Raw genomic sequence first — 14,688 nt, 5'->3', positions numbered from 1 at the left:
AGGCTGCTGTGTTCTTTCTCGCTCCCTCTTCATCCCGTTCTCCTTTCGCCTCTCTCGATCGTTCGCGTTCTCCACCCTCGTCCTGCTTCTGTCTCCTTCGGACTCATCCCCGCTTCGTGTTAGAGGGGCGATAGGTGGGAGCGCGGCGGAATGACGCTTCGTACGAGACGCGCGCGATATCCCCGGTGCCTTTTATTATTATTGATGCCGAAGGATACCGGCATAAGCGCGATAAGCGGTCGCGGAGACGAGCGAGAATGGATTGACGCTGATCGCGCGGTGGTGCGTCGTCGGGATCGCTGATCGTGTCGGCCATCGGGCTGTGGCAGGTGGTGGCGAGAGCCTCTTCGCGCGGAAAGCGTTGAAAGGTAATATAACAAAGTACACGTTTCTACATACATATATACGGGCGATCGGGCGCCGTCAGCGATTTTCCGTCAGCGACACGGATGTGCTTTCGACGTAACAGCGCGCCGAGTTATTTCAGGCGAAGGGGTGGAAACGGCAGAGATTGACGGCGATGGAAATAAATCGAGGCCTAGGCTCCATAACTTTAGGGACTAATGGTACTGAGAGGGGTTTATGTTGCTCCACGACCGAAGGACGCGGATTCTGTCCGGAAAGAATATTGATAACAAGTAATTTATCTTATTAATATTTATTACGTTATATCTAATTCCCAAAACTGACATTGTTATAAACATGGAAATGATATCTTGATGCAAATCTGAGCGAAAGCATTGCGGTTTTACAATTTGTTATTAATGTTATTTTGACCAGGGAACAATCATTAACGGTTGTGCTTTCAACGGACTCTCCCGACAACCTCAACAACGAAGCACAAAATAAACCAAAAGCGACAGCGTTAATTTGATTTTTGCGGACTGAAGCGAGCCATACTTGCGACAGCCTGTCTAATTCACCGTATGAGATCGGCCAACAGGAAGATGCAAGTTTGCACAGAATTGGAACGAGAAGAGAGCAAAAAAGACAAGGTAATTATTAATAATAATACACAATAACGTGCAAGCAAGCGAAGAAACAAAGCGAAGAGTTGCTTCGTGTGCGTCCGCGCTCAAAAACTCGCTGTCGGGCGGTCGATGACACGCTTGAAACACGTCCAATTTGTTTGATTAATATATCAGCAATATATCGCGTGATCTCCGCGCGAGATCGGCAGCCGTGCGAATGGCGAGCCCGTATCTGCTTGTACTGAAAATTATCTGATCCACGCGGTGGAGTAACAACGGGGGCGCGACAGGCCGGACACGTGCCTGGTATACGATTTTCAAAGGGCAGCCCGGCCATGGGGTGGCATATATTCATACGTATCGCGATAATAATGTATCGTTATCGCCGCCTTCGTTAACCAACTCGCGCGCCATCGGCAGCGACGGTGACGGCGGCGGTGGCAAAATCAATGCTTTGATTTAATAGAATTTCGTTTGGTTATCCCATTGCATAAAACTCGCGCGCGGACACGGGACAAAATTTCCGTGTTGCAAAAAATCGACGTGTCGTCCGCGCGTCGATAAGCGTAACGAAGTTCAGTGAAAATGTTTAATTAAAGAGGGAGGTAAAGGGGACTTGGAAGAAAATGCGTTGTTCGTGGTGTTAACGCTCCTCAGCTCCTTTACTTAAGGGGGGAGTCTGCTTTAGAACGTTGAAAATAAGGTATAATTTTACGAATTTTTTTGGAGAAACTATACAGCGGATCATTGTAAAACTTTGATGCATTTATTAGTACATGTTTAAAGATAAAAAAATTATTTTTTATTTGAATATGTCGCCTGTAGAGGTCGTCCTGGAGGCATCTTAGTGCAGCCAACATTGTAAATTGGTGAGCATTCTCCTGCCTCCAAATTTCATCCAAACTGAAAAATTGAAATATTTTCTCGTTATTTATGAATTCCCATCGTCGATGAACCAAAGAGAGAAGAAAAAAGTTGAAAAGTGCCAAAATGGTAGAGCTTAGAACACAAAAGTACGATTTTTAGGCAAAGTTTTTGAACTTTTTCATGCAAAAATAATTGTTTACCCTAATGTTTTTATGAATATTAAAGGTTCATGGACGATGGGAATTCATAAATAACGAGAAAATATTTCAACTTTTCAGTTTGGATGAAATTTGGAGGCAGGAGAATGCTCACCAATTTGCAACGCCGGCGACACGGCTGCACTAAGATTTCTCCAGGACGACCTCTACAGGCGATATATTCAAATCAAAAAATAATTTTTTTATCTTTAAACATGTACTAATAAATGCATAAAAGTTTTATAATGATCCGCTGTATAGTTTCTCCAAAACCAATTCATAAAATATACCTTATTTTCAGCGTTCTAAAGCAGGCTCCCCCCTTAAATCCGTGAAAAAACAAGATCGTGTGCGCTACAAGTAACGACGATGAAATCTGGAGTATTTATTGCGAGTGGAACTTTCTAATGTAATGATAACAGTTTCGATAAACATGATACGATACGATGAACGATAGAAACGTGGAATATTTTCAGTGGCAGACGCGTCTGCATCCGCGGAAAAAGAAGTGATAATATTAGGAGTGTGATTTAGTTTTGAGGGTTTTGCAACAGATGGCTGTAGTGTCAGTTTGTTCCAATAGCTGTTTCCGATCAATAGGCTGCGTTCCGGACATACTTCTCTAAATCAAAGCTTATTTAATCACCACATAGTTGATTCTCCGTTATGTTTGCGTAATGACTACAATCAAACAGCGAATCATGTTTGTTGGCAATGTTTTCTATTCGATGATGAAAGACAACAGCTCCTCAGGGAGTTAAAGAGGCATAAGTTTTATAGTCCTTATAGTATTGAGCAAATTTTATATACAATGAACTTAGGTGCTATTACAGCGTTAACTAACTTTCTAGGAACGATTAAAATCGCAGTCTAATAATGAGATTTATGCAAAGGAATTTATAAGTAATGATATGGTTATGTACTGAATGAGTTTTGTATTCTTCGATACTCTTTGAATTTCATAGTTATTGAGGTGGTTATTGTTATACAACATATGTGCGAGAGGTTAAGAGTTCATATCACTCATGTCTTTCTTAAGAGTTTAAGAAATGTTTTTTTCTACTTTGTAAAGAGCGGGCAATATGGGCTAGTTCCCATATGTATTTATATTTTGTTTTAATAAAAAAAAAATAGCTGTTTCCGATAACTGTTGTTTCTTACAGTGTTGACATTATCCATGACATTTAGTAGCATTATGGCAATAGATGCAATGACAGTCGTGTTTATATCATTGTAAAAATGCAACTTCCGAAAGAGCATTTTCGACATGCGTTGCTTTTGTTTTTTAATCAAAAGAAAACTGCGGCTGACGGTTATAGAATTCTTGTGGAAACTTATGGTGATTCTGCCCCATCAATTAAGACGTGTGAATACTGGTTTAGACGCTTCAAAAGTGGTGATACTGATGTGAAGGACAAAGAACGCTCGGGACAACCAAGAAAGCTTGAAAATGCAGATTTGCAAGCATTATTGCACGAAAATCCAACACGATCCACTTCAGAACTTGCCAGAGCATTAAATGTTGATCGTACAACAGTTACGAAACATTTACATGAAATGGGAAAAATTCAGAAAGAAGGGAAATGGGTTCGACATGAATTATCGGAAAGTGCCATTTGAACATTTGCATTTCGTTGATCGCCAGGCAAAAAAGAAGAGTCTTTTGTCTCGGATTGTTACTGGGGATGAAAAGTGGATCTATTTTGATAATCCGAAACGCAGAAAATCATGGGTGGATCCAGGCGAACCATCAACATCCACTCCGAGACGCAATATTCACGGTTGAAAAGTAATGCTCTGTATTTGGTGGGACAGTGTACTATGAGCTGTTAAATCCGCATGAGACTGTCACGGCTGATCGTTATCGACACCAATTGTACAAGTTGAAGCAAGCATTGGACCAAAAACGACCACCAATTGCGAGTAACCGACGGAAAGTGATTCTTCTTCGTGACAACGCTCGACCTCACGTTGCGTTATCAGTGAAACAAACACTATTAGAGCTTGAATGGCAAGTCTTACCGCGCCCCGCGTATTCTCCATGCGATTATTATTTGTTCCGGTCGAAGCAACACGCTTTAGAGGATACACACTTTGATAATTTGGAAGAAGTGCGAAAATTCGTCGACACATGGATCAACTGAAAAGAAGAGTCATTTTATCGTCATCTCTTGCCAGAAAGATGGGAAAAAGTGATAGAAAATGAAGGAAAATATTTTGATTAAGGTATTCATTCATTATCATATTTAAATACATACGTTTTTGAGCAAAAAAACCCTCAAAACTAAATCACACCCCTAATAAAACAGATTGTATTAAAAAAATGCAGGCTTCCTGGTTTAATAAGATTTACTACTTTAATAACATTTCAAGTAAATCTCAAGTTACTTTCGAGTTTATTTGTGAATCACGGAACGTTTAAGTGGCCCTGTCGCAAACTACCTTCGCCTACTATACTTCAGACACTCCTAACGATGGCCATCGCCGTTCTTCCGCTTCCTCCATGACCGCCATGAGTAATGTCGTATCTCTTCGTTCATGCGTAAAGTTTCCGATCGTCGGACGCAGGAGCGATGTCAATCGTGCGAGAAACATCGATGCATTGTACGACTGATCGTGATCCGAGCGTGATCCGAAGTGCATTGTCATGTAGAAGTCCCGGTCGGTCCTGATGGTTTTATTCTTTGCAAACAACACCATGCACAAGTCATACGTGAAACACTTTCGGATAGCCAAAACTTGCTACAGAATTTGCGCAATTACACAGTAAAAAATAAAATGTTAATTTTAACATTTTTTGCATGTCCCAGAAAGTCCACTCTAAATTTTAAGTTAAAGTAACTCATTCGTCATATGTTACTTCTTGACAAACTAGAAATGTTAAGTAATTAACACAATACTTTACATTTATTTTTGTTATTGTAACTTTAAGTGTGATGTAAAAATAACATACAAAGTAATTGAAAACTACATGGAAGAGAAGTTACAACAACTCATCAGAAAAGTTGATAGAACATTTTCGTTCATACAATATGAACATTTACTTTTTATGATATATTAACACACGATAGTAATTATTTCAACTTAAATTATTTTTGATAGAAACATTTAATTTTAGTAAATTTGATTATTTTATATGTCAAAGTTCATGATTATTTGAAGATTTACTTTAACTTCTTTTAGAATGTTAAACTGACTTTGTGACATGTTGATTGTTTAAAATTATTGTGTTAAAAGCATTTCAAATAATATTCCATTTCTAAGAGACATACACAAAATGTTAAGTTATGAAGTTAACATTAATGTAACATATAAAATTGTTATAAAAGTAATAACATATCAGTTGTATGTTAATTTTACATTGAAGTAGTAATCAAAACATGGCAACACAAGAAAATTTTAACATATGGACGCACAATTTTTAACGGTGTATGCTCTCTGGCCTCGGAGATTTCTGCAAACTCTACCGAGTGCAATCTACAATTATCATCTTTAATTGTATTGCTCTATAATATTTTATATTTTATATTACGATATTCTAGACAAATTGTTACGCGAATTTTTTCTCACTCTCATCACCTGCAGCTCTCCATTGCAACAACTCGATCAGGGATATGAGGAGGACTTCAGCAATTAGCTACGTGCAATAGATACGCCTGGAGGAGCAAGCAATTTGGAAGATTTTCTGTATTTTTTAGCAAGGCAGCAGTGTTTCGGGCGAACTGGAGAACGCGGAATATTAATCATCCCTTCGCAAAACACGACTCGCTGCTGTGCAATGCAATGAGGCCTCGTATTGCAAACTCGCGCCTCGCGAGGAATATACTGTAAGAGGCGAAAAATAACTAGGAGACTGCCTTAGATTTGACCTCGAACTCTCCGGGATCCCTGGTTCACACGCCTAGGTTTTAGGCTGTACGGCCAATACTCCTACTGTTGTGATCAACTTGTTTTTATTCCGATCCTCTATACGACCTGTCAGTCTCGACTATCTTTCCAGATCTTACAGCTCGGCCAGCCTGACATTACATTCGTCCCCGAATGTCTCCAAATCGTTGGTTCACTCCACTTGAGTCCCTCCCAACCTCCATTTTTGGTTCACTCTTCTGAGTCCTTCCCAATCTCCATGTTGGTTCACTCCTCTGAGTCCTTCCCAATCTCCATGTTGGTTCACTTCTCTGAGTCCGTCCCGACCTCCATGTTCAGGCTTCACTACCGGCCAGCTGCTTCTCAACTCCCTCCTCTCCGAGGGGTAGTGGATGAATCTCAACTGTCTTCGAGGGGTAGCGGATTTTATCCCACTTCTGAATTGTAAGAGGCGAAAAATAACTAGGAGACTGCCTTAGATTTGAACTCGAACTCTCCGGGGTCCCTGGTTCACACGCCTAGGTCTTAGGCCGTACGGCCAATACTCTTACTGTTGTGATCAACTTGTTTTCATTCCGATCCTCTATACGACCTGTCAGTCTCGACTATCTTTCCAGATCTTACAGCTCGGCCAGCCTGACATTACATTCGTCCCCGAATGTCTCCAAATCGTCGGTTCACTCCACTTGAGTCCCTCCCAACCTCCATTTTTGGTTCACTCTTCCGAGTCCCTCCCAACATCCGTTTTTGGTTCACTCTTCTGAGTCCCTCCCAACCTCCATGTTGGTTCACTCCTCCGAGTCCTTCCCAATCTCCATGTTGGTTCACTCCTCTGAGTCCGTCCCGACCTCCATGTTCAGGCTTCACTACCGGCCAGCTGCTTCTCAACTCCCTCCTCTCCGAGGGGTAGCGGATGAATCTCAACTGTCTTCGAGGGGTAGCGGATTTTATCCCACTTCTGAATTGTAAGAGGCGAAAAATAACTAGGAGACTGCCTTAGATTTGAACTCGAACTCTCCGGGATCCCTGGTTCACACGCCTAGGTCTTAGGCTGTACGGCCAATACTCCTACTGTTGTGATCAATTTGTTTTCATTCCGATCCTCTATACGACCTGTCAGTCTCGACTATCTTTCCAGATCTTACAGCTCGGCCAGCCTGACATTACATTCGTCCCCGAATGTCTCCAAATCGTCGGTTCACTCCACTTGAGTCCCTCCCAACCTCCATTTTTGGTTCACTCTTCTGAGTCCTTCCCAATCTCCATGTTGGTTCACTCCTCTGAGTCCTTCCCAATCTCCATGTTGGTTCACTCCTCTGAGTCCGTCCCGACCTCCATGTTCAGGCTTCACTACCGGCCAGCTGCTTCTCAACTCCCTCCTCTCCGAGGGGTAGCGGATGAATCTCAACTGTCTTCGAGGGGTAGCGGATTTTATCCCACTTCTGAATTGTAAGAGGCGAAAAATAACTAGGAGACTGCCTTAGATTTGAACTCGAACTCTCCGGGGTCCCTGGTTCACACGCCTAGGTCTTAGGCTGTACGGCCAATACTCCTACTGTTGTCATCAACTTGTTTTCATTCCGATCCTCTATACGACCTGTCAGTCTCGACTATCTTTCCAGATCTTACAGCTCGGCCAGCCTGACATTACATTCGTCCCCGAATGTCTCCAAATCGTCGGTTCACTCCACTTGAGTCCCTCCCAACCTCCATTTTTGGTTCACTCTTCTGAGTCCCTCCCAACATCCATTTTTGGTTCACTCTTCTGAGTCCCTCCCAACCTCCATGTTGGTTCACTCCTCCGAGTCCTTTCCAATCTCCATGTTGGTTCACTCCTCTGAGTCCTTCCCAATCTCCATGTTGGTTCACTCCTCTGAGTCCGTCCCGACCTCCATGTTCAGGCTTCACTACCGGCCAGCTGCTTCTCAACTCCCTCCTCTCCGAGGGGTAGCGGATGAATCTCAACTGTCTTCGAGGGGTAGCGGATTTTATCCCACTTCTGAATTGTAAGAGGCGAAAAATAACTAGGAGACTGCCTTAGATTTGAACTCGAACTCTCCGGGATGCCTGGTTCACACGCCTAGGTCTTAGGCTGTACGGCCAATACTCCTACTGTTGTGATCAACTTGTTTTCATTCCGATCCTCTATACGACCTGTCAGTCTCGACTATCTTTCCAGATCTTACAATACTGTCCTCGACGATGTCTTTAGCAGCGGCGGCCGCTTATCACGTGCCGAGTCCCGCGTACAACCGCGAGGACGAACGAGTCTATCGGCGTTTACCCGGCTTTCGTGAATGTAAACTAGGCGTTTCCTGCACGTATCGTACAAAGTGCTCGATTCGCTGGTCTTTTTTCACCCGGCCCGATCGATAATGCCATTGCAAACACCCTGTATGTGCTCCGTTAATGTTAATGGCAGGGGCCGGCACGGTCGAACGGGGTGGGTTGCCCCTTTGCCCGTGAGTTAGAGCTTCCTGAGGCTTTCCTCGCACCCACCGCACCCCCCTGCTCCTCCGTTCTCTCCCTCCCTCCGACCCTCTTTTCTCGTCACGCTCAAGCCCTGCTTGGCTAATGGTAACGGCAGGAAATATCAAAAGTCGTCTCCGCGATCGTTCTTTTACTGCGTCCTTTCTCTCTCTTTTCTCTCCTCTTCTCTCTCCCTCTGTCTCTCGTGCTTTTTCTCATTTTTTCATTCTCTCTTTTAATGCAAGCAGCTGGATGCCTTTGTGCGTGCTTTTCGAGAGATAGGAGACGGTTTCGAAGTGACGTACACGAATTTAAAGCGAAAAACTGTGACGGTAGTCATACCGCAAAGTTACTCGTTGTTGCGGTGACTGAAGAAGCGTTTTATTGTGCGACATTGTATTTTATGTGAATTGGGTAAATGCGCTGTGTCTCAAAATACGCTGTCAAGAAATGTAGAATGAATTGAGGACATTAACACTTCCCTGTGATTCCAAGCGTGATTTTCCAAAGTGTGACGAAATGTTTAATGCATTTCTGTCGATTATTCATGTTTCTCCGTAAAGAAAAAGACGTAGAATACCAGGAATAGACAGGAGAATGACGTTTTACAGTGAGCCTTAAAATATCACGAACTGTTCGCGCAAATCGCAAGGAAGTTAACACGCTTATCGTGCGCAAAACGCGATCGTCGAAATGATAAAAAAATGGATCTGACCCGAGAGAGTAAACGTAATCACTGTTTGTCACGAACGGCGACGCATTCAACAGGTTAAAGCAACACATTAAAAAGAATGCGAATTTATTCGCATGCTTAAAACTCTCTTTCGTCCCGTGCCCGTGAATTCGGTCACGATATTTCACCGGGATGAAACAGTACCAGATACCGGCGAATAAAATAGTAACACGTTAATCTTCCTCTCGCGTATTCCTGCAAATAAATCGCTAGAAATGCTGCAGATGCGCCAAAACGCTTTTTTTAACAAATATTTCATTCTTCTTCTTGGAGACATCGTGTATTAAGATCCTCCTCGAGACATTATAGATGCTTCCTCGAATTAAGAGCAGAATTAATGCTCCTTACATATGTTGCAAGTTTTAAATCAGAAATTTAATGTAAAATATCTCTCTTTTTCTCTTTCTGCAGTATTATATTTATCACAAAACGTAAAGCAATTAAGCATTAAAAAAGTTGTCCTGTTTTCTTTTCCCTGGCTGAAAAACGGATGGCTTTCAAAGTCTGCTGGAGATTTACAGAACAATCGTGATAAAAGGTTCGGAAGTTTGCGCGAAGCCTGAGTTGTAACAGTCGGCCGTTTGTGTGCTTCCGAAGTGTCTCCAACTCAAAGCGGAGCCGCCGCTTGTACTTTCCACATAAGAGCAGCCCAATTAGAAGCTACACGCGCGATCGATCGCGCCTCGAGGCACATCTCGGCAGTGAAAAGGTGCGCGCATTGCGGCACGCCTCGCGTACGTAACGCACGTTAATTCGAGCCGAGGGATTCGCCGATATCGCCTGATTTAATTTGTTGCAATTAGGGCAAGGGCCGGCCGAGCGCACGTCGGCGCTCGGGACGAAGGGCGAGCGAGAGAGATGGAGGAAGAGCGGGTCTCCACCCGGCTCACCGCGCCCTGCTATTAATATCAGTTAACGAGGCGATGTGATCACTTGTCTATACCCAGGCAGGCTGTGCAGCCAGCCGGCGGTGATCATTTGAGCCGAGTCATGGCTCAAAACCGTGTCGATGAGCGCGGGTCATAGGTTCGACCGTGATTCGAGCTCATTGATCGCGAGACTGACTCACCGGCATCACCTAGATCGATAATTTCACGAAACCACGCGGTCAGCCCTGTCGCGGCTTGCAAATGATTCATGGCTGACGTTGGCTCTTCCGAGAATCGAAAGGGTGCCAGGTGTCGGATAGCATGTTTCTTAAAATGAATGATTGTTGCGTACTTTGGAATAAGATATAGTTGACGAAAATATCTGCAATATCGAAGGCAATTATGCAAATTCTGAAATGTAATTTTAGAACTCTGAAGATGTCTTAATCCTCTCTTCACGAAGGAGAGATACTTTCAATACTCAAAGATTGCAGTTAATATAATTATAAATGTAACTATAAATATTAATATTTTGTAATATAATAATCATGGTATCATATTAGGAGTGTGATTTAGTTTTGAGGGTTTTGCAACAGATGGCTGTAGTGTCAGTTTGTTCCAATAGCTGTTTCCGATAACTGTTCTTTCTTACAGTGTTGACATTATCCATGACATTTAGTAGCATTATAGCAATAGATGCAATAACAGTCGTGTTTATATCATCGTAAAAATGCAACTTCCGAAAGCTCTTTAGCATTTTCGACATGCGTTGCTTTTGCTTTTTAATCAAAAGAAAACTGCGGCTGACGGTTATAGAATTCTTGTGGAAACTTATGGTGACGCAGAATCACCATCAATTAAGACGTGTAAATACTGGTTTAGACGCTTTAAAAGTGGTCATACTGATGTGAAGGACAAAGAACGCTCGGGACAACCAAGAAATCTTGAAAATGCAGATTTGCAAGCATTATTGCACGAAAATCCAACGCGATCCACTTCAGAACTTGCCAGAGCATTAAATGTTGATCGTACAACAGTTACGAAACATTTACATGAAATGGGAAAAATTCAGAAAGAAGGGAAATGGGTTCGACATGAATTATCGGAAAGTGCCATTTGAACATTTGCATTTCGTTGATCGCCAGGCAAAAAAAGAAGAGTCTTTTGTCTCGGATTGTTACTGGGGATGAAAAGTGGATCTATTTTGATAATCCGAAATGCCGAAAATCATGGGTGGATCCAGGCGAACCATCAACATCCACTCCGAGACGCAATATTCACGGTTGAAAAGTAATGCTCTGTATTTGGTGGGACAGTGTACTATGAGCTGTTAAATCCGCATGAGACTGTCACGGCTGATCGTTATCGACACCAATTGTACAAGTTGAAGCAAGCATTGGACGAAAAACGACCACCAATTGCGAGTAAACGACGGAAAGTGATTCTTCTTCGTGACAACACTCGACCTCACGTTGCGTTGTCAGTGAAACAAACACTATTAGAGCTTGAGTGGCAAGTCTTACCGCACCCCGCGTATTCTCCGGACATTGCTCCACGCGATTATTATTTGTTCCGGTCGATGCAACACGCTTAAAAGGATACACACTTTGATAATTTGGAAGAAGTGCGAAAATTCGTCGACGCATGGATCAACTGAAAAGAAGAGTGATTTTATCGTGGTGGAATCCATCTCTTGCCAGAAAGATGGGAAAAAGTTATAGAAAACGAAGGAAAATATTTTGATGAAGGTATTCATTCATTATCATATTTAAATACATACGTTTTTGAGCAAAAAAACCCTCAAAACTAAATCACACCCCTAATAGTTTTGAGGGTTTTGCAACAGATGGCTGTAGTGTCAGTTTGTTCCAATAGCTGTTTCCGATAACTGTTCTTTCTTACAGTGTTGACATTATCCATGACATTTAGCAGCATTATAGCAATAGATGCAATAACAGTCGTGTTTATATCATCGTAAAAATGCAACGTCCGAAACAGCATTTTCGACATGCGTTGCTTTTGTTTTTTAATCAAAAGAAAACTGCGGCTGACGGTTATAGAATTCTTGTGGAAACTTATGGTGACGCAGAATCACCATCAATTAAGACGTGTAAATACTGGTTTAGACGCTTTAAAAGTGGTGATACTGATGTGAAGGACAAAGAACGCTCGGGACAACCAAGAAATCTTGAAAATGCAGATTTGCAAGCATTATTGCACGAAAATCCAACGCGATCCACTTCAGAACTTGCCAGAGCATTAAACGTTGATCGTACAACAGTTACGAAACATTTACATGAAATGGGAAAAATTCAGAAAGAAGGGAAATGGGTTCGACATGAATTATCGGAAAGTGCCATTTGAACATTTGCATTTCGTTGATCGCCAGGCAAAAAAAGAAGAGTCTTTTGTCTCGGATTGTTACTGGGGATGAAAAGTGGATCTATTTTGATAATCCGAAACGCAGAAAATCATGGGTGGATCCAGGCGAACCATCAACATCCACTCCGAGACGCAATATTCACGGTTGAAAAGTAATGCTCTGTATTTGGTGGGATAGTGTACTATGAGCTGTTAAATCCGCACGAGACTGTCACGGCTGATCGTTATCGACACCAATTGTACAAGTTGAAGCAAGCATTGGACGAAAAACGACCACCAATTGCGAGTAAACGACGGAAAGTGATTCTTCTTCGTGACAACGCTCGACCTCACGTTGCGTTGTCAGTGAAACAAACACTATTAGAGCTTGAGTGGCAAGTCTTACCGCACCCCGCGTATTCTCCGGACATTGCTCCACGCGATTATTATTTGTTCCGGTCGATGCAACACGCTTAAAAGGATACACACTTTGATAATTTGAAAGAAGTGCGAAAATTCGTCGACACATGGATCAACTGAAAAGAAGAGTCATTTTATCGTCATCTCTTGCCAGAAAGATGGGAAAAAGTTATAGAAAACGAAGGAAAATATTTTGATGAAGGTATTCATTCATTATCATATTTAAATACATACGTTTTTGAGCAAAAAAACCCTCAAAACTAAATCACACCCCTAATAGTTTTGAGGGTTTTGCAACAGATGGCTGTAGTGTCAGTTTGTTCCAATAGCTGTTTCCGATAACTGTTCTTTCTTACAGTGTTGACATTATCCATGACATTTAGCAGCATTATAGCAATAGATGCAATAACAGTCGTGTTTATATCATCGTAAAAATGCAACATCCGAAACAGCATTTTCGACATGCGTTGCTTTTGTTTTTTAATCAAAAGAAAACTGCGGCTGACGGTTATAGAATTCTTGTGGAAACTTATGGTGACGCAGAATCACCATCAATTAAGACGTGTAAATACTGGTTTAGACGCTTTAAAAGTGGTCATACTGATGTGAAGGACAAAGAACGCTCGGGACAACCAAGAAATCTTGAAAATGCAGATTTGCAAGCATTATTGGACGAAAATCCAACGCGATCCACTTCAGAACTTGCCAGAGCATTAAATGTTGATCGTACAACAGTTACGAAACATTTACATGAAATGGGAAAAATTCAGAAAGAAGGGAAATGGGTTCGACATCAATTATCGGAAAGTGCCATTTGAACATTTGCATTTCGTTGATCGCCAGGCAAAAAAGAAGAGTCTTTTGTCTCGGATTGTTACTGGGGATGAAAAGTGGATCTATTTTGATAATCCGAAACGCAGAAAATCATGGGTGGATCCAGGCGAACCATCAACATCCACTCCGAGACGCAATATTCACGGTTGAAAAGTAATGCTCTGTATTTGGTGGGATAGTGTACTATGAGCTGTTAAATCCGCATGAGACTGTCACGGCTGATCGTTATCGACACCAATTGTACAAGTTGAAGCAAGCATTGGACGAAAAACGACCACCAATTGCGAGTAAACGACGGAAAGTGATTCTTCTTCGTGACAACGCTCGACCTCGCGTTGCGTTATCAGTGAAACAAACACTATTAGAGCTCGAATGGCAAGTCTTACCGCACCCCGCGTATTCTCCGGACATTGCTCCATGCGATTATTATTTGTTCCGGTCGATGCAACACGCTTAAAAGGATACACACTTTGATAATTTGGAAGAAGTGCGAAAATTCGTCGACACATGGATCAACTGAAAAGAAGAGTCATTTTATCGTCATCTCTTGCCAGAAAGATGAGAAAAAGTTATAGAAAACGAAGGAAAATATTTTGATGAAGGTATTCATTCATTATCATATTTAAATACATACGTTTTTGAGCAAAAAAACCCTCAAAACTAAATCACACCCCAATATAATATTCTCTATTTATTCATATTCTTTTTTCTCTATGTTTCTAATAAGAGTCCCTCCGCGACCGCGATACGCACGAGAGGACGTCGTAGCGCCGTTGCGGCAGCGTGGCGTAGGTACGCGTACCGATAGCAATAGGCGATACGGAGCTCTATCTGGCAGACATCCGGCCAGCATCGAAACAAGCCGACCGTGCGCGGATTACCATAAGCATTTATATATGCGCCAGCGCATTATACTTGCATACCCGGCGGTGCCGAAGGTGCTCACCGTTGTTGGCAGCACCTCGTATTAGGCGCGGATACCACACAGCCTGCAGGGTGGGTAGGCAAACAGGCAGGCAGGCACAGGGATGCGTGTAGGTGGCCATCAGGCCTGGCTACTTACTTACGTGTACCAGCCGGTCTCACGAGCCGCCGGCACG

General features: G+C 42.5%; 1 protein-coding gene across 1 annotated transcript in view; it reads left to right on the top strand.

Moving 5' to 3' along the window:
- The first annotated feature begins 229 nt into the window (after nt 1-229).
- Nucleotides 230-14,688, top strand: part of LOC105280896 (protein SCAI) — a 31,502-nt gene continuing 17,043 nt past the window's right edge. Inside the window, exons 1-3 of the mRNA XM_026974485.1 lie at nt 230-368; nt 488-638; nt 781-995. The gene's annotated coding sequence lies outside the window, so the exon portion shown is untranslated. The remainder of the gene's footprint in view (nt 369-487; nt 639-780; nt 996-14,688) is intronic.

This window comes from Ooceraea biroi, chromosome 13, assembly GCF_003672135.1.
Source record: "Ooceraea biroi isolate clonal line C1 chromosome 13, Obir_v5.4, whole genome shotgun sequence".
Taxonomy (NCBI): Eukaryota; Metazoa; Arthropoda; class Insecta; order Hymenoptera; family Formicidae; genus Ooceraea; species Ooceraea biroi.
This window is presented reverse-complemented; position numbering and strand designations above follow the sequence as displayed.